We start from the raw sequence: 17,136 nt of genomic DNA, 5'->3' as shown, positions 1-17,136 counted from the left end.
GATTGGCCATCAGGTTTTATTCACATGCGCGTTATAAAAGGTAATCGAAGGCAGACGGTTTTAATGCGGCTTTAAAACAAATATATTCTTCTGGCTCAAATTTTGCCAAGCACTGTTTGGACTAGTTTAATGGATCTAACCTACTGATATGTGGAGCGGTTTTAAAGGCAGGAGTGTGAGGTGAGCGCTTGTTGAGGGCTGGGTGTGTGTCCTATAGTAGAGACCTGTAAAAAATGCTGCAGTGAAACTGTGGTCTAACACTCTTTCGGTTCTAATTTAGAAACCGTGCATCCTATAGTAAAATGGTTGCATAATCCTGAGAGTTAGACGGTTTGAATGATGTATAACATGTCCAAATTGAATCAAACAGGGACGTTTGAAAAACACAAATATGAAACTTAAAATTAATATTTTTAATACGAAAAGCATATGTCGCTCTTAATGTTTATTTTCTAAAAGTAAATACAGCCAAGTATGCTAGATAACTGAAAAGCAGAGATTCTAAGGTTTAAATTGGCATATTGGGTGCCTATATTGAGCCTATAATTTTTCAGAAACACAGCTAGATATTAATTATGATATTTTTTTGCGTTAAGACTGTTACTCAGGCAAGTATTATTTATTCAGATGGTTATTTATGTAGCTGGCTTGTGTATTCAGATCTGAATTGTGTAAACTGATATAGGAGTTGTGAAGTTACTCACCAGGAGTAATCCTGCTCTATAGAGTTAGCTGCTCGGTTAGCAGGTTAGTCAGGTTTGGTTGTTGCGTTTGCTGTTTGAGCAGAAAGGCACGCTGCTGCTGCAGTAGCTCTTTGCTATGCTGCTCTATTTTGTCTGTACGTTCTACCCGAGTTGTTTACCCTGCGATTTTTTACTCCCGCATTACTTCCGATTTTTTACTCCCGCATTACTTCCGATTTTTTACTCCCGCATTCCAAACCCGGAAATGGTTTCGGCCGATACCCACTGCCAATGCAACCCTATTACAAAATCTGGGACTGGAACATGGATTGAAGCTCCACATTTGAAGCTTGGGGTTTTACGGCATCTTTTAGAGAACCCTCTGAAGAACTGTGATTTTTTAAAGATCCACTGAACCCTAAACCATATTTTTTCTTTTAAAAAAGGCTAAAATGTGTTCCTTTAAAGTATTAAAACATACCACTCCTGCTTAACATTTGTATAAACCCTTCCTAACCTTCAAAAACAATATTATTGTGGTAATTTCTGCCTCTGCAGCACCCTCCTAAGTTTAACTGTGCTATAGGTGTGGATGATGTGTCCATGTACTTTGGTACGCAGACACATTACAATATGCAGGTCAGTCAATCAATAACACCTGCTGATATCCAACCATCTGCATCTCACCACTATCAGAGGCACACTGCTGCTGCTTCAGCTCAGACAATCAGCTCTCCCTCCTGCCCTGCCTCTAAACCCATACATCACCCAGTGGCCTGCCCAAACTACCCCTTCACATTTTCACCCTTTTCAAAATTGAGCTGAGGGTGGAGTCAGCTAAACTCAGGGGGGTTAGTGCATGGGAAGAAAGGTTAGTGACTTCGGTTGAATCGAATTGAAACCAACGAGTGGATTGGGACGCGGCCGTTTTATTCGCCCTTTAGAGCCTTCGCCGAAAGGGGCGGAGCAACGAAAAAGGGCGGAGAGTAAAAACGGGTAGAAAACAAAGCCACGACTAGCGTGCGTGAGAGTGAGGGGGAGAAAATGTAAACAAGGATTGCCGGAAGCGGAGCTACCTCTTATGAGACGAGGTGAAGGATTAACTAAACAAAAGGGCTTCCAAAGAAAACAAAACTGAACTGAGGTGATTGTGGATTTAACGCTGCTCCACCAGAGAGGAGAGGAACAGCGCGGGAGAGGTGAGTGAGCCGCGTGGCCTCGCAGCTGTTTCACCCACACACACACACAGACACAGAAACTCAAGAGGAGAGCGGTGGAGCACACAGCTCTACACAGCCACACCAAACTCGAGAAAAAAAAAGGGGATAGAGGAAAATACTTTGGCGGGAGGAGCACGCCAGCGATGCTGAACAATGCTCTCTCCAAAGACAAAGAAGGAAAACGGCACTTGCCGTGGATAGAGCAGGGAGGAAAAGAAAGAGGCGAGGCTCACTCGAGAAACCGGCATAGATTCGCTCTGATAGCGTCAAAGATCCAGCGCCGAGTGGCTGATTGGCCCTGCTTATAAGGTGTTGAAAGCAGGTGTTGGCAATTAGCCAATTAACCCTCGGCGCTGGCCTGGGGCGCCCTCTGTTGCCCCTGAGGGTGCCTCGGTCGGCCACCAGCCCTTACAGAAAGAAAGAGAGAGTGAGAGAGCAAGTGAGAGAGAGAGTGAGAGAGAGAGAGAGAGAGAGAAAGTAAGAAAGAGAGAGAATGATGGCACAGAGCAGGAGTCAAATGTTAATATGACATTTCAAATATCAAACACAACGTTTAAATATCAAACAAATCCCTTTTAGAATATTCAGCCTCCATTAATTTCACTCCTGACCTTTCACACCATAACACTGAACTCATCTGTGAATTCATCATCCTCCATCAGCCAGACTCTAACAGCCTTACCAAATTGAAATATTTTATTTTACTTACAACTGGTACAGACGTCTAGAACATCAGGCAGGGCTAGTGGGGTGTTCAGTACCTACCAAAAGTGTCCATATAACAGATAACCTGTGACAGGATCATGGGCAAGGATTAAGGAGAATTTCTGCATGTGGGACAGCACGACTGCACTGTATTAAGGAGAGGATGACTGGGGCCAAGTATAGCGAAATTGTGGTGAACAACCTCCTTTCCTCAGTTAGAGCATTGAGGATGGGTTGTGGCTGCGTCTTCCAACATGACAATAACCCAAAGCACACAGCCAGGATAACCAAGGAGTGGCTCCATGAGAAACATGGAGTGGCCTAGCCAGTCTTCAGATTTAAATGCTATAAAAAATATTTGGAGGGAGCTCAAACTCAGTGTTTCTCAGCGACAGCCCAGAAACGTGGCTAATCTGGAGAAGATCTGGGTGGAAGAATGGGCCAAAATCCCTTCTGCAGTGTGAACAAACCTGGTGAAAAACTACATGAAATATTTGACCTCTGTAATTGCAAACAAAGGTTACTGTACCAAATATTAACATTGATTTTCACAGGTGTTCAAATACTTATTTACAGCAGTAACATACAATTCAATTATACATTGTGATTTCCAGCTTTTTTTTTAGATTATGTCTGTAACAGTGGACATGCACCTAAGATGAAAATTTCAGACCCCTCCATTGGAAAACTTGCAAAGTAGCAAAGTGTTCAAATATTTATTTTTCCTACTGTATTCTATAAACACTTCTCTACGTGGACTAGACAAGCTGTGGGTGTCTCCTTAAGTAGCTCAGTACATTCATTTAAAAGGTTGTCAGTGAACCTTTGGACATATAGTTTACATGCTGTGTGTGTACATTACTGCTGTATTAATATTTTCAATCAACCTTTATTTTAAACTCGGAAGTACATTGAGGGTGACCCTCATTTTCAATGTAGCCGAGCAAATACAATAGTGATTGAAAAAGCAAAATTAAAAGCAAATATTTAATATTTATGAAACAGAAGAATAAAACTGAAACTAAAAAATAAAACTATTTAGTAATAAGAATAAAATTTAAAAAAAATAAAACATTAAAAATATATAATAACAGTATTACTGATAAAACATAATTAAAAATATATATATATATTAAAATAAAAGAATTATAAGAAAGTAAATACAAAAACAAAAATAATAAAATAAATAAAAATAAATAAAAATATAAATAAATAAATTATATAAAATAAATAAAAGGAATATATATATATATATATATATATATATATATATATATATATATATATATATATATATATATATATATATAAAAGAGAACTAAAACATGAAGTAAAATAAATAATTAAGATTGAGTAAAACAGGTACAGGCTGTCTGAAGGTGGTTAGATATTAAAAGTTTAAAATGATTGAGTGACACCAGTGAGCTGAGTTTTAGAGTTTCCTGTAGTGATTTCCAGCTCGCCGGTGCACTGTAGCTAAAAGCAGATTTTCCCAGTTCAGTAAAAACTCTCGGTACCTGGCAGCTGATCCAACCACTGGAGCGAGTCTGATAATTACTGTTATTAAAATTTATCAATGAAGTGATGTATTCTGGCATATGACCGGAGAGTGTTTTATAAATTAAAATTAGCCCAACTAAAATTAGCCCAACTAAAAATAACCGTTATCTAAAGTAACTGGACAAATCATTTCATTTGTCATGGCAGTAAATATGATTTTCCTGTCAGCCCAGTTGACAGTGAAGTCCTGAGTTAGTCTGAAAGTTGATCTCAGCTCCTGCTCACCAAAAGGATCATCTGTCTAGACTGTATTTTGACTGCAACGCCTGTAGCCCCACCTCTGACACCCCAAACAGCAGGGGATAAACCTCCACCCCTCTCAGGCAGACCTCACAGAGAGTCCTCTCACTTTCAAAGAGGTATCAACCTGATATGTGTATAGAAAGAGAGAGGAAGAGAGAGGGAGCCTACTGTAGTCTATAGCCAGCCAACAAGTTCTAATCCCCGCAGCAATGCCTCAGGCCCTGTCGTAGAACATAGAGACTGACATGTTCAACAAGTTCTCATCCCTTTTCCAGTTTTCCCTGAATTGTGCCAATACTCCACTAGAAGCATTTCCATAAGGAAGATTTTACAACAAATGCTGGAACATTGCTGTGAGCGCATCAAGACAACAAGAGCATCAGTGAGGTCAGGTAGTCATATTGGATGATTAGTTCTGCCAGAACTAACTCCAGATAAACCCAAAGCCCATAGCTGGGGGACTTTGTCCCCTTCTATCCCATGCTTTTTTGGCATTGGGCCCATGTGCTCACTGCTACTTCAGAGTTTCCTGTTTCTTGGTCGAATGCTTCTATGTGTTCTTTACATTGGCATGGATGTTTAGCAATACATTTGTCCACTTCTAATTTAATTAGGATTAACTGTTCATTTGTAACTGAAATGCACTACACAAAATACCAGTGACAGAAAAGCAATGGGGGCCTACTGAGGGATTAAAGGCTGCTCACTCACTCAGCTCACATTAAGACCAAAAGTAATAGACACAAAAGAATAAATATTTTCTCTGTAAATATCAGAACATTTTACATTTAAATGTTTTGTGCTTATTTACAGGCCACTAAAATCCCACTCTTACCCGTTCTATCATTTTTAAGTGATAGAGAAAGCAAAAACTGGAGCCATACCTACAGGAGACAAAGGGGATGGCAAAACTACCAAAATTATGATAGTCCTTACTACAAAAAAGGCAGAGTGGAATAACAGGCAGAAATTTTAAACTGACTTTAACTGTAAAAATGTAAAAAAGTTGCTTTTTCGTCATATCCATATAGAAGAGAAAACTATTGGCTACATTGACTCCATAAGTTTTAGTGGTACTGCTTTGTTCTATCTGTACGGACAGAAGGCGCCATCTTGAATCCGTACCCATACCCAGACGTAATGCTTAACATAAATTATCCTTAAGGACCTATAGAGGCAGAAATTAGTGGCTGCCCACTTAATAGCAGAAAAACACATGCAAAAGATGTTTTTTGCTCCTCTATCTTCTCACCACAACTTTAGCTACACCAATCTCTAAAGATCAGCGGCTATTACATGGCTGGAAAAAGCCAGTTAAAACCAGCCCATCTGAAACCTTCAGCTAATTCCCACTAAGCAGCAGTCTTCCTCTCACCACGCTAAGCCAGGCTTTCTTTGCTTTAGTGATCTGTGTAATCCTGCTTCTGTATTTTTAGACACTCCTCTCTAACCTACAATCCCTGCAGAACTTATTGACTCTGCTCTTATTGCTCTTCCCGGTGACTCAAACACATTGATCTGCTTTCTTAATTAGCTTTAACAGCCTTGGCTTCAGCTTTCCTCTTTAACCTTCAATTCCCTGAGTCTCCCATCATGCCTATTCTCTGTTCAATTGAGTGCACAGCAGTACTTAACATTTGATGAGTGCTTCCACATCAGTCTTTCTCAAATGGCCCAGAATTCAGACATCCACAGGAATAGTAGATAAAAAGACCTGAATTCTGTTTTCAAAAAAAAAAAAAAAAAACTTCATGCCATTCATTACATGGCATGGCATTCATGGCATTCATGGCATTCATTACATACATATATTCCAACATGTGACAAGATTGTTTATCATTTCTATTTTGACCTAAAACTGGATTAATCTTACGACTGTGTTCAGGTACTCATCACTATACAGATTAACTCATCACTATTGTGAGTATGAAAGTATAATAAATGTGTATGTTTGTGAAAAAACTCAGCATTTGTGTTGTGATTAGTAAAAGGCCCAAAGATGCAGGACAGACACAGATTAGAGTACACTTCAGTCTCTCAACTTAAAACACTAGCCACAGCAACAAATATGAGTGAAAGCAGAGCCAGCCAGTTGGGAGAAACAGCCCTAAGAAACACTTGTAAGCGCCAGACATGAGGGACAGTTTAATGAAGAGCCCTGCAGAACACTTTTGAGGAACAGCCCAGAGCAATACCCACAGTAACTTCTCTTGTGTGAAATACCCCAACAGGTTTCTGTAGCCCAACAGGAACAGCCCTAAAAAACACCCCTGGGAGATAGACCAGAGGGAACATTCTGAGAAACATCTCTGGGGAACAGCCAAACGTAAACAACTCTCAAGATCAGCCCAAGAGGGGTTCTTTAGAAGCACCCCTGGGGCATAGCCCAGAAAAAAAATCTTTGAATAACAGCTATCAGGAACAGACCTGAAGAATAGTACAGAGGCACACTCATGAGAAACAGCTGTGAGAAGAGGATGATTCTAAAAACACCACAGTGAATTAGCCTAACAGGAACAGCCATGAGATCCACCCCTGTAAAACAGAGGACAGAGAACAGCCCCTAGAATCACACCTTGTGATTAGCCCAAAGAACCATCCCTGGGCACACTCCTGAGAAACAGTTGTAAGAAAAGGTTAATTCTAGAACATTATACATTATACTATCTGTAACCCTCAGGAAAGTATGATACAGAATATCTCACACTCCAGTCATTTCACTATACCCCGCTTTTAAACTGTTTCCTGCTCTGTGGCACCTTCAAACCCCTCACTCTGCCACTCTGCGCCCCAACATGAACCGAGCCGTGCCCTTTTTTCATCTCTGCTGGATCATTAACCTCCTAGGACAGCAGCACGGCTGTACCAGGTCCCTAAGCATCCCAAAAACCAGCAACAGAGGCTCTCCTATAAATCACACTCTGCACAGAGGACCATCGATCCTGGTGCCAGCAGAGAAACCAGAGGCAGCTAAATAACAAGCAGCCTCATTTACTCCTGTCGGGGTTAACATGAGACAACACGACACTTACATCAGCTGTACATGAATAACAGAGCAAGGGAGAGAGAGAGAGAGAAAGAGAGGGAGAGAGAGAGAGAGAGAGAGAGAGGGCAAGATTGATTGACAGATTGATAGATCTGATATGGAAACGGGCCTCATATTCAATGATACTGTCCTAGCAGATAGAAGACGTCAACTTGAAATCAGAAAATCACCAGACTCTAATGTTAGACAGATGTTAAAAAATAAAAATAAAGTTTATATTTAAACTCGATATTGTACAGATGTTTAATTTTCCACATATCCATAAAAATCAACATTAAGCAAAAAGGAAAACTATTTTGCTTCACACTGTCTAATTTATCTTTTCTGTATTTTACCATTCCTCTCATCAGGATCTAGAACTGGCAGGTCTAAAAGTGGGTTCGGGTGACATCAGCAAAACCCACAAAGATAAAACACAAAGCTAGCATAGCTCCACCCGCTCTTCAAGTCTGACCAACTGGAACTGGCTAACTGGTGAGCAGTGGCAGCCAGCTAACTAGCAAGCTATGGAAATATTCAAGTTATTTGGTTGCATATCTTGTATAGTATGCAATTTAAAAAAGGCTAAAAAGTACAGCTAGGCACTGGTTCAGCTTCTCCATCTAAAACTAAACATTTACCAGTTACAGACAGATAATTGTCATTCAGGAATATTGATTGATTTTCCTTTACTTAACATCACAATTTTAAACAAATAGAATATTGTCAGGTCAACAGAGGCAGGTGTTGTTGCACAATTCATGATGTTAAATTAACTCTGACCATAACAACTTCTATTTAACTGTTGGTGACCAGCTGGGGTTGTTCTCCAAGAACAGAAGAAGGCCACACACACTTACATACATACTAACACACTTATACACACACACACTCAGTCTAATAATGTTGGCTTATCTCTCAGAGCTAATAAACAGCAGTAGTCCTATCAGCAGCCTGCAGGTGCGCCTTACTAATCCATCCTATCGGATTATTTGGAAAATTGACAAAAAGTAATCTTATAACCAAGATAAATAATGTTAGCTAATGAATAAGGAAGTTGTGACAACATTGTAACAATGTTTTTAATTAACCATTAGCATTGCAACGTTGTAAGAACGACAATATTTCATTTAAAACTGTTGATAAAAGGTATAACACAATATTCTCTTTAAATGAGTCCTGAACACAAACACACACACAGACACACACAGACACACACACACACACACACACATATTACTGAGCTCTGTCTGTGTGTTGGTGTTACATTACCTGTAAAAATAAGCCGTTTAAAAGACCTTAAATCCTTCAGAGTCGGTTAACATGAGTCAAAACCTGATTACAATTCCTTAAAATCCGTTAAACGCCGTTAAGACCGTTAAATCAGTTGAAGGTAGTTCAAACTCGGTTTAAAAATATCGATTACGTCACAGCGTTTCATCCACTGCGAGCGAAACACACAAAGCGCGAGCGAGCCAGCGCGTGAAAGCGAAGCAGCAGTGACACCTGAAGAGAACCCGCACGCGCTCCTGCTTAAACACACGCGCTGGTGCCGTCACGTGACGTTCTCCAGTAAAGCTAAAGCTCTGGTGCACACAGCTGCGATCTGCTGTCACTGTGGCGTGCGCGCGTGCACTCTCTCGCGTGGCTCCTCGATCCAGCCGGCCGCGCCCCCAAATAGCGTGGCACCCTGTGACGTCTACTGTGATACAGACAGGTTTTAGATTTTCTGATATATGTAAACAAGCACATTTTAGATTGGCTACTCTGGATTGACTGTATTGCTTCGTTTAAACACCGATTAGCCACAACATTATAACTACTCAGCCTTAAAATATGTATTTCTCACATGCTGTGTGCCACCAAAACAGTTCTGCCATGGCATGGTCTCCACAAGACTTCTGATGGGTTTATGTTGTATCTGGCACCAAGACTACCATTACAGCAGATCCTTTATTTAGTTTATTATTTCTTGCTTTATTGTATTTTTCTAATTTTCTACATACTTGGAGATGAGCAAAGAAAGAAGTCCATTGTACAAGAAAACTTGTTTTCTTACTGTGCAGATAACAATAAAATCGTTAATCTTGAATCTTTAAGTTGTGAGGTGGGCGAAGGCTCTGGGAGCAGTAAATCTTGGATGCCCACAACCCTTTTTCCTTCCATGGAGCTCTTATGGTAAGTACTAAACATTGCTTACCAGGAACACCCCACAAGACCTGCCTGTTAATGTTAATGTTCTACACTGTCCCGCACATCTAGAACATCACAGTTTGTCCTTTTTTATCCTGTTTTTTTTTTTCAAGAATGACTGTTTACTAAATGCCTAATCGTTCATGTTATTCACTTCTTCTCTCAGTGGTTTTAATGTTATAGCTAATGTTGAACTAACTAAACTAATGGCCAAAATACTTTTGGACATGTGGTGTATGTGACTCAATAGATGGACATCCACATTTGCTGAACACACACACACACACACACACACAGCATATGCTCTCTGGCACATACAGCTTGATAACTGATTCAGACACGCCAGCTGCTGATAATTAAACCATTCTAGTCACAGAAACAGAGGGGTGGATACAGAGGGGTAGATATAGAGGATTATATACAGTCGGGTAAATGCAGCGGGTTAAAACAGAAGGGTAGATACAGAGATGTTAATACAGAGGGATATATGCAGAGAAGTATGAACAGAGGGTTAAACTCAGAAGGGATAAAGTAAGGGGTTGACACAGTAGTAAAAAACACAGATACAACGTTTTGTAGATACAGACACAGAGGAGTATAAAACAGAGGGGTATATACAGTGTAGTTATTAAGGATTTCCTGAGGAAGAGGGGTGCGGATGGCTATGTGTGGACAACAGGATGAGAATGCAGAGAATGCTGTATGGATGAGTGGATGATGAGTCACGAACTGTTTTGTATCTTGTGTAACAGAGAGCTTATGGAGTTTGCAGTTGTCATATTTGACACATCTGTGTCAAAAGTAAAAAAGAGGGGTAGATACAGATTGTTATACAGAGTAATAAATACAATTTAGTTTCTCTCCCTCTCATGGTAAGGGTTGTAAGGAAACAGAGCTGTGTTAGTAAGTGGAAAAATAAACAGGAACAGTGGAGGCAATTGTGCTGCAGGATGCCATATGAAACCATAACTTATCTTGTATCCAGGCTAGATGTGCCCAGCCAGGTACTACAGTCTTTCAATTGTACAGTTTTCTCCAATAAACTTCACTGTAATATTTCAGTGTCAGTGAGTATATTAGGACATACTGGACATCAAGTTGTGGAAGAATTGTATAAAGTATGTAATAATAATGATGTAGATAGAGGTATGACTGCTGTCAAAGTACGTGCTCTTGCAAAAGTTGACCAGACCGAAGTCAATCAAGAGTACTACATCCTGCAGCAGATCCAATACCAGTCCGATCTTAATCAAATTAGAATGTGTCTCCTGATACGCACTGTAAGAACCCACTAAAGTGATTTGCATAGAGGAACAGGAAAATGTCCAGTGGTTGATCGATGTTCTGGAACCAAGCCAACAGCTTCTTGCATTAATGGACCACAGGGCATGATAGCATGCATTTTTAAAAGTATTAATGTGCCAAACAGTGCCGGAGATCCTCCCCAGGCCTGCTGCGGACAGGGACCATCCTCCACCTGAAGCTCCACAGAGGCGGCGTGACGTGACAAATTACGGCTGGAGTATTAAGATAAATATGCATCATGTAATGAAATTGAAATTGATGGATTTACTGCTTGCAGCTGCCCAACAAATCTGCATTTAAAAATGCATAAGTAGTGCATTAGGGACACTTACAAACCTTTAGAGTCACTGGCCAACTAATGAGAAACACCTATGTGTAGGAAGAGTGTAGGGAGGGAGTGTGTAGAAACGGTATGAGGATTGTGCTGAAAGAGTGTAGGTAGTGTATAGAAATGGTGAAGCTTCTTTCTTATTAGTGATTTAATAACACTGGTCTTAACACAAATGTTGTTCTGGGTTCTTTTGGGACCTCCTGGATGAGTTGTCCATGCCCTTTTGGAATAATTTTGGTCGGCCTGCAACTCTTGGAAAGGTTCACCAGTGTTTCATGTTTTGTCAATTTGTGAATAATAGCTATTACTATGGTTCACTGGAGTCTCAAAGCCTTAGAAATAACTTTATAACCTTTTCCAGACTGATAGATGAACAATGACCTTTGTTTTCTCATCTGTTTTTAAATTTCTTCAGATTGGGGCATAATGTGTTGCTTTTTGAGATCTTTTATCTGCTTTATGTTGTCAGACAGGTTCTATTTAAGTGAATTCTTGATTCTACAGGTCTGGCAGTAATCAGACCTGGTTGTGCATGGTGAAATTGGACTTAGTTTTTTACAAAAAGTGTGATTAATCACAGTTCATTTATGGGGGTCAAATACTTTTTCACAGGGCTAGATTGGTGTAGATTTTTTTCCCTTAATAAATGAAATCATCTTAAAAAGTGATTTTTATATTTACTGAAGTATATTTGTCTGATATTAAAGTGTTTGATAATCTGAATGTATGACAAAGTATGACAAAAATCTAAATCAACCTTGTGGTTACACTCACTGACCACTTCATTAGGAATACCCTCCTTATTTAAATATGATCTTATCTAGTTAGTGTTCAGTCTGCTCCCTGGTGGGGGGGGGGGGGGGGGGTAATTGTGGTCGTTTGAAGAGCAGCAGGGGGCTGGGGGAGATGGGGGCAGTTAAGATGGTCACTATCAGCTAATATCTGCACTGTTTGCCTGCCCCCTGCAACCCCTGGACACACACTTACACCCGCACTCACACCTCTGTAAATCCCTGCATCTTTATTTGTACTGTTCAGTTTTCCCAGTTCACTGTCCTCATTACTAAAATCAATCAGCAGCGGCTGTGGGTGCAGCTGCCTGAGTGGACACTGTAATAGATAAATATATCTCTGTCAGCAGACAGATGTTCAAACGCAGGCCCCAGAAGATGATGCAGACATGCAGAAAAGAGAGAGAGAGAGACCTACACAGAGTAGAGTATTACAGGGATAGAGATGCATATAAACAGTAATAGAGAAAGATATAGACACATTTTTATTTAAGAGAGTACCTACAGAGAGTATTAGAGAGAGATAGATGTTGTAATTATATGTATGTAATCTATCTTTTAATTAATTATTATTATTATTATTATTATTATCATTATTATTATTATTATTATTTTCTGTTTTATGCTTTGGCAATAGTGTTGATTGTAACATTCATGCCAATAAAGCACTGTTGAACTGAACTGAACTGATAGAAAGAGAGACTCACAGAGAGTGTTAAAGAAAGATATAGAGAGACCTGTAGAGAGAGAGCTGTAGAGAGAGCTGTAGAGAGAGCTGGAGAGAGACCTGTAGAGAGAGCTGTAGAGAGAGCTGTGGAGGGATGGAGACAGAGCTGTAGAGAGATGGAGAGAGAGCTGTAGAGAGATGGAGAGAGAGATGGAGAGAGAGCTGGAGAGAGCTGTAGAAAGAGCTGTAGAGAGAGCTGTAGAGAGCTGGAGAGAGAGCTGTAGAGAGATGGAGAGAGAGCTGGAGAGAGAGCTGTAGAGAGAGCTGGAGAGAGAGCTGTAGAGAGAGCTGGAGAGAGAGCTGTAGAGAGACCTGTATAGAGAGAGCTGTAGAGAGAGCTGTAGAGAGAGAGAGAGAGAGTTCTATGACAGTCATGTTAGTGTGAGCTCCCAGATTTTCTTGTTGTTTTCTGGTTTTAAATAAGAGAAATCATAACATAATATGAAGAAACTCTACATAAGGGATCAGTAAGTAAGGATCTACAAAAAACAAGACTAAAAACAACAGAATCTGCAACAATTTAAAGGATTTCTTCATATAACTATAAGAGAGGACACATCCAGGCAGAACAGCTAACAGCAGAACTGAAGTCAAAACTTATCTCCTACAGCAGCATTTACAATCAACAGCAGCACATCTGTGAGTGACATGTTTTGTTCACACAGTGGAGGAAAACATTAAGAGTTTATTCACTTAAATTTACCTGTTTTTAAGTGATTTTTAATAACAAAGCTTAATATAAGCTAAAGGCTAAAGCTAAATTGTCAGTTGACTTTTGAAAATAAACATTCTGTGAGAGACACTCATATGAGCATTCGGAATGAGCCAATCAGAAGAAGCGCTGCTGCCCCCCCTGCTGTCCTGAAGAGAGTGTGGCCTCACTCTGCAGTTCTGTACAGATCTGTACAATCACATACCCTTCTGAGATAAAGAATGACACCGCCCGAAAGCAGTTCAAACAGAAACTCCTGAAAGAGAAGCCGGAAACTCTGTTTGCAGATCTGTACAGGACCGGTCAGGTCAGCAACCTCATCTTCTACTCTGATCATCCCAGCTCGTGGCACAAAGCTCTGATCTCCCACTACCCCTCTGTGAAGAAGGAGGGCATCTGTAATGGGTGGAAGCTGAAAATCAAAGACCCCAACGACACAGAGACTGTGATGACCACTGTCAACATTTATAAGAACGGAACACTAATGATTCAGGGGAACCTCAGTGAGTTTCAGAAGAATTTTAATGGCCTTAAGGAGACTGCAGAGACAGAAAGACCCTGTGACACTCTGCAGGAAGAAGACTCTGCTCCCACACACAGCGCCACAGCACTGAACACTCACAAACAGGACAACACAGCAGAACCCTCAGATCAGGAACAGAGAGATTCTGAGCAAGACCAACACCCTTCACTCCACACCTCCATTACACTCATAAAGGAACACTTTACACGACTAGAAGTGGAGCTGGTACACCTTCGGGAGATGGTTCCTAAACAACAGCAAGACAAAGAGCTGGAAAAGGACAGAGAGACCTACAGATCAGAGCTGGCTGAACTTAAAGAACAGGTGAAAGGACTACAAAAGAACAGAGAGGAGGACAGGGACAAACACAAGAAGGAGATGGCTGCTCTAAGAGAGGAGCTGAGACAAAGAGATACCATAGTGCAGGGTCTGGAAGAACTGCTCCTTTCCCTACATCAGCAACAGAATACTACAGCAGAGATCTCCACCCAGGTGAACCTATATGCCCAACCTCAAGCTTCCACCTCCACAAGCCCACAGCCACCTCCTCCCTCAACCTCCAACAACCTCCATCATCCTCCACCTTTAACCCCCACCGACTCACAGCAGCCTCCTCTTAACCAGCAGACACACCTGGAGCCAAGTGTGCCAAGTCAGGACACAAACATCAGTGAAAGAAGAACTACACAACATCTGGACATTGTACTTTTGATGGATTCCAATGGGAAGTTTATTGATGAGAAAAAGCTTTTCCCTAAACACACAGTGGCTAAAATTTGGTGTCCCAATACAAAAAGAGCACTGGAGCTACTGACAGAGGCAAAACTGGGCTCCCCAAAGCACATCATAATCCATACAGGAACAAATGACCTGAGGGCTCAGCAAGAGAGAGTGGCGTTATCCCTGAGAGCAGTTATAGAGAAGGCCTGCAACACCTTCCCTAACACAAAAATCATTGTCTCCACCCTGCTGCCTCGCAAGGACTTCCACCCACATACAATCCAGAACATTAACACCATCATCTCCAGAGAGTGTGAGCTACGACCAAACACACACCTCGCCCACCACCCGACACTAGATACAACCTGCCTCTTTGACCAAGTCCATTTATGTAAAGAGGTAATTCCTGTGTTTGCCAAGACATTAAAGGACGTCACACTGGCCCGGAACATCACCCCCCCCAACGCAACACTGGAAGAGGACAACAGTCCACACGGCTTTCAAGACCATCAACACGACCTGCAGAAGGACCACCTTTCCATTTGAGACCTCAGCAACATGGCCCTCATTATCCACTGCTACCAGACAGGATGAGGAGTCTCCATGAATACCCTGGTCCCCCGTCAGCACCCTTACCTACTACAGGTACACAGAATGCACCACTGAACAAGAACCCAGCAATAGCACCTCAGCCCATCCAGATCAGTCCGGGATCTCTGACCTACGCCCAGGCAGTCAGCAGAGCAACAAACCCAAACACTTCTGAGCTTAAAGACATTCAGCAGATGCTCAAACACATCTGTACCCATCTGATGGGACACTGTCCGTGGTAAGAGGCACATTACCAATAAGGTAAAGGACATTATTTCACAGACTATTACATTTAATCTCTGTATGGTAACTTAGATACACAAATGTAAAAAAAAAAAAAAGAAAGAAAAAAAAATGTATTAGTGAGTACATGTTTTTGCATACTTATGTGTGTGTGTATGTGTATGTATGAATGTCTGTATGTGTATGTATATATATATGTATGTATGTGTGTGTGTATGTATGTATGTGTGTATGTACGTGTATGTGTGTATGTATATGTATGTGTATTCATGTGTGTGTGTGTGTGTATATATATGCATGTATATATATATGTATGTATATATATATATATATATATTTATAATATTTATGTACTCAGTTTCATAATTTACCTATATACTTATTTATTTCCAATTTGTTCTCTTATTTTGAAACCCAGAACCAACATATTTTTTTTTTTCACACGGAATGGCATCTTTTAGTATCTCTTCATGGAATGTGCAGGGTTTAAACTCATCTGTTTTTGGTGTAAAGAGCAAAAATCCTGATTTTTTGAGGGAAATAAGAGATGTGGATATATTAATTTTGCAGGAGACATGGTGTAGAGGAGATTTGCCCACTGGTTGTCCCCCAGGTTACAGGGAGTTAGTGGTTCCCTCTACTAAATTAAAAGGTATAACTCAGGGAAGAGACTCAGGAGGGATGCTTATTTGGTATAAATCTGAACTAATCAATTCGATTCAAAAGGTCAAACAAGGAGAAAATCATCTCTGGATAAAAATTAATAAGCAGTTAACCTCAACCCCCCAAAATATACTTCTTTGTGCCATTTATATCCCCCCAGCAGAATCACCATACTTTAATGTTGAAACCTTTCCAGATTTGGAGAAAGAGATCAGCCACTTCCAATCCCAAGGACACATCATCATCTGTGGAGACCTAAATGCTAGAACAGGATATCAGCCAGACTTTATCAGCCCTCACGGTGATCACTTTATAACAGGGACTAATATAAACTTCCCAGCCTCTTCCCCCAGAGAAAACTGTGACACATCTGTAAACGCTCACGGCAGGAACCTGCTGCAGCTCTGTAGAAGCCTGGGTCTGTGCATCATAAACGGACGGCTGCGAGGGGACTCCTTCGGTCAGTTCACCCACAGCTCGACTCTGGGCAGCAGTACTGTAGATTACGCTATAACCGATCTGGACCCGGCCTTCCTGAGAGCCTTTACAGTCAAGCCACTAACACCCCTTTCAGATCACAGCCAAATTACCCTATATCTGAACAGAACCATTACACATGACCAAAGGAATCATTTGATCATGCAGCTCAAATATCAAATCTGTCCATCAAGAAACACAAATCCAGAATAGTCCAATCAAATCAATGGTTTGATCATGACTGCAAGATCAAGAGAAATGAAGTACGAAAATTATCCAATCAAAAACACAAGGAACCACATAATCAGGAATTACGCATTAAATACTGTGAGATACTGAGAGAATACAAACATACACTCAAAGCTAAAAAGTACAAACACACACAACAACAAATACACAACCTAGAGAATTCAATCAATTCCAA

At 40.7% G+C, this 17,136-nt stretch overlaps 1 protein-coding gene across 5 annotated transcripts in view; it reads right to left on the bottom strand.

Annotated features, from left to right (window-relative positions):
- Positions 1-17,136, bottom strand: part of arhgap24 (Rho GTPase activating protein 24) — a 206,355-nt gene that overhangs the window by 43,171 nt on the left and 146,048 nt on the right. Inside the window, exon 1 of one of the 5 annotated variants that reach the window (XM_007237752.4) lies at positions 8,709-9,055. The exons of the other annotated variants lie outside the window; for them this stretch is intronic. The gene's annotated coding sequence lies outside the window, so the exon portion shown is untranslated. Of the gene's footprint in view, positions 1-8,708; positions 9,056-17,136 lie in introns of those variants that run through there. 5 annotated transcript variants of the gene reach the window in all.

Source organism: Astyanax mexicanus, chromosome 17, assembly GCF_023375975.1.
Source record: "Astyanax mexicanus isolate ESR-SI-001 chromosome 17, AstMex3_surface, whole genome shotgun sequence".
In the NCBI taxonomy this organism is placed as follows: Eukaryota; Metazoa; Chordata; class Actinopteri; order Characiformes; family Acestrorhamphidae; genus Astyanax; species Astyanax mexicanus.
This window is presented reverse-complemented; position numbering and strand designations above follow the sequence as displayed.